The sequence below is a fragment of the Cavia porcellus genome, unplaced genomic scaffold, assembly GCF_034190915.1.
Source record: "Cavia porcellus strain 051 isolate PalLab524CR breed Dunkin Hartley unplaced genomic scaffold, mCavPor4.1 scaffold_25, whole genome shotgun sequence".
Lineage (NCBI taxonomy): Eukaryota > Metazoa > Chordata > Mammalia > Rodentia > Caviidae > Cavia > Cavia porcellus.
The window spans coordinates 24531508-24535280 of NW_026947508.1; the positions used below are offsets into that span (position 1 = coordinate 24531508).

Consider the following 3773-nt stretch of genomic DNA (forward strand, 5'->3'; position numbering starts at 1 on the left):
GCAAGTAAACTGCTGCATTTTTTTTTTACTAAAGACATAGATATAGATTCTGATAAGACTGTTTTGAAAATATCCACTTTAAACAGTCCTATTAACCACAGAACCATCTATTTAACTTGAAAGGTTATGGCTTCAGGAAAACATTTAACTGGAAGTGATTTATTTCTTAGATTGCTGAGAATGAAGACAACTCAAACATGAATTTATCACCCATCGTTTTTATTTTGGTAACTGCTTAAAAACAAAACAAAAACCACTTAAGTATTTTATTTATACACACACAAACAAAAAACTCAGGAATGGTCCTTAAGCATAAAAGTAATAACAGGAGTTCTGATTGAGTTTGACCATAGACAATTCCCCAAACATTTAGAAAAGCAGAGGAAATGTATCAGGCTAGCAAATGCTCTTTATTGACAAAGAAAGCAACTACAAAAGCTTTCATTCATTCATTCAAAGAAACCAGTGCTATAGGTGCAAAACAAACAAAATCCAACAACTCTCCCAAATACTACCTTCAAAACCAACATATTAAACTTGATTTTCATTATAATGCTGTTTTTTTATACCAGTAAATCAAAACCAAGACCCATTATATTATATATATATATATATATATATATATATATATATATATAATGTAAGTTATTGAGCTTCATCTTTTGGACAAGAATTCCACATTAGTCTCTCTTCATAAAAAGCAATTACAATTTGAGGACATTTCATATTTGCCTCTTTTGCCAGCACCAAGTCAGCCTCATCTGAATCTTTCCAATGAGAAACATCAATTCCCCACTACTGTCTGTGGCACCAATTATTCGTTCAGCACCAAGACCTCTAGCACCGAAAAGCCTCTAGGTTTGTCAGCAGCATCCCTTTTTTTCTTTGATTTGCTATCATCAGATTCACTGATCAAGATTTTTGTTTTGTACCATCTTTTTGAAAATTAAGAAATGCTTCAATTAGGGGCTGGGGATTTAGCTCAGTGGCATAAGCGCCTGCCTTGCAAGCAGGCAGTCGTAAGTTCGATCCCCAGTACTGACAAAAAGAAAAAAGACTTTAAAAAATGCTTCAATTAACTCTGGATAGTCTAAATTTTCTTCAGGTTCCCATGTATTGCCAGCATCTGTAAATTCCTTCCACTTCAGAGGATATTCCACCCTCCCATCCACTACACATTGGTTCAGTACTTTTCTATCACAAATTCTTCAGGCTGTTTCCTCAACTTTTTTACTCTTTCTGTTTGTTTCTGTCCCATTTTTTGCAATGTAATTTTATTGGATGCCATTTTTTATTGCAGACTTGAAGAGCTATTATTCACCACCTCGGATGCTCAAGCACAGGTCCGCAGCATCTTGGCCTGCCTGCTTGCATCCAAGTGCCAGGGACGGGGTGAGAATTCAAATTTTTTGACAGAATCTCACTATGTAGTTTAGGCTGGCCTGGGACTCACTATGTGGCACAGGCTGGCCTCCAACTCACAGTGATCCTCCTACTGCAGCCTCCTGAGTGCTAGAATTAGTCATGAGCCACCATACCCAACTGTAAATAACTCAATTTTTAGATAAAAATCTAATGGTATTTTTAAAAATTTTGTTTTGTTTGTTGAGACAGGGTCAAGCTAGCATTGAACTCACTATGTAGCCCAGCCTGGCCATGAACTAGAAGCAATCCTCCCACCTCAGCCTCCTGAGTGCTGGCATTACAAGTGTGCACCACCGGGCCTGGCTTTTTAACAAATTCAATGATACTCAAGTCAAAAAAAGCACCTCATGGTCTAAATGATTTGCTTTTTCTCTTTGGTAAAAAACTGCCCCAATACATATTTGCTATTCCTCAGGTATCTCACACATGCTCACCAGTTTGTTTCCCTCTCTCTGTTCTTTCCTCTCACAGTATCAACCTTATACTCTTTAACCCAACTCTTAGCAAACTTTCATTCTTCTTTCCAGCCCCAGCTCAAACATTCAGCTATTGACCTTCTAGAACTCTCACCACACATAAAACTTCAGAATTAATTCCATCCTGTTCTGACTTCCCAGACCTCCAATGTATCAGTTCGGTCAGGGTGTGGGCCACATCTGCCCTCCACATTACTGTGTCCCTAGTACCTAGCATAGCATCTGCTACATGGTAGGTGCTCAAAATGTGTTTGTTGGATGGCAGGATAAATGCCTCTTTTATCTTGCATATATATTTAAATGTCTTCCTGCCCTGCAAGGCTGTCCATTTCCTCTATAGTAAAAATCCTAGTTTTATTTGTCTTTTACATGATTTCTCTGAGGCTTGAGAAAGACAGGGGTGGGCCTGGACCAGAAAGTGACACTTATCTTGTTAAAATTCCAAATTTCCATTCCAGATCAGCCAGCATCACAATGGATTTCCTGCCGCTTTTCCTAGAGTACAAGCAAAGCATCTGGTGGCAGAAAAGGGACATGAGATTCTAAAGAGAATCCTGCTACCTGGCCCCAAGCCTGAGTGACTAGATCCAGACTAGTTGAACCCAGACGGAATGTCATGGGTCTGAGTATCTCCAGCTTGAGTGTAAACGCTTATTTTCCTGGGGAAAGCCTCTGACTTCCATTACCCTCCGCCATCCTGCTCCAGTTTCTCCCCCCATTCTCCCACCAGAATGATCCTGCTTCAACAGGGTCACTCACTCCAACACATAAAGATAGAAGAGTGCTTGGGATGTTAGAGGCAATGCCCTCTACAGGTGGAAGCCAGTCACCACTTAGAGGAGCACAGCCAGGATTCCTACTTCTGATGCTTAATGAAAAACTAGAGGGTGCTGAAACTGTAGCTCTGTGCAAAGCACTTGCTTGGCGTACATGAAACCTTGGGTCCAATACTTAATACTGAATTTTTTTATAAAAAGGAAGAAAGTCCTAGAAATTCAGAGCTTTTCTTTTTTTTAATTTAAAGAGAAAAACAAAGGGGGCTGGGGATTTAGCTCAGTGGCATAAGCGCCTGCCTTACAAGCAGGCAGTTGTGAGTTCAATCCCTGGTACCGGTAAAAACGAAAAAAAAAGAGAGAAAAACAAAGCAAAACAAAGCGAGACAGTAAAAGGCTACAAGTAATACAGAATGTCAAGAGAAAAAATATACAGTAAGAATTCACTAGTTAATAGATTACATATTGTCATCTCAGAAACAGTTGTCCAGGTTACAAAATTAAAGCATACAAAGTGGACATTAGTACAGTGAGATTGCAGACAGTTCTGTTCAATGATCCAACAAAAACTCAGTAATACGGTTTTCTATCCTACACACTTAAATACACTTGCAGTTATATCCTTTAGATCACTTTCTTTCCTCCCTTTTTTACGCTAACAATCACACATTTTGGGTTCCATTACTCCCACAGTTCTTATAACTTTTTCTTTGAAGAGGAAAAAAAAACCATAAAACAAGAAACAAGACAAAACAAAACAGAACAAAAAAAAAACCCAATGTGACAAAGCAAAACAGAGTCAGAACAGGAGGATGAACATAGTATATAATGCAAAAAGAGATTACTAGGTGATCAACAATGGTTACCAGAAATTCAGAGCTTTTTAAAATCTGAAATCATCTGATGTTTAAATACTAGCAAGAAATTCAATTTTTAAAATTAATTAGGTAAACAAAAACATCCACAGGCCAGTTGTGAATTGCTTCCTTGTCTGCTATAGATCTCTGGCCATGTCATCTTTCTATGTTTTTTGTTTTTGGGGGGACAGGGTCTCATTATGTGGTCCAGGCTGGCTTAAAACTCTTGATGAGTCCTGAGT

The 3773-nt window shown here is 38.4% G+C and overlaps 1 pseudogene; it reads right to left on the reverse strand.

The window, feature by feature from the left end:
* Nucleotides 1-213: 213 nt before the first annotated feature.
* On the reverse strand, nucleotides 214-1888 carry LOC100726295 (chromobox protein homolog 3-like; annotated as a pseudogene).
* Between the last annotated feature and the right edge of the window lie 1885 nt (nucleotides 1889-3773).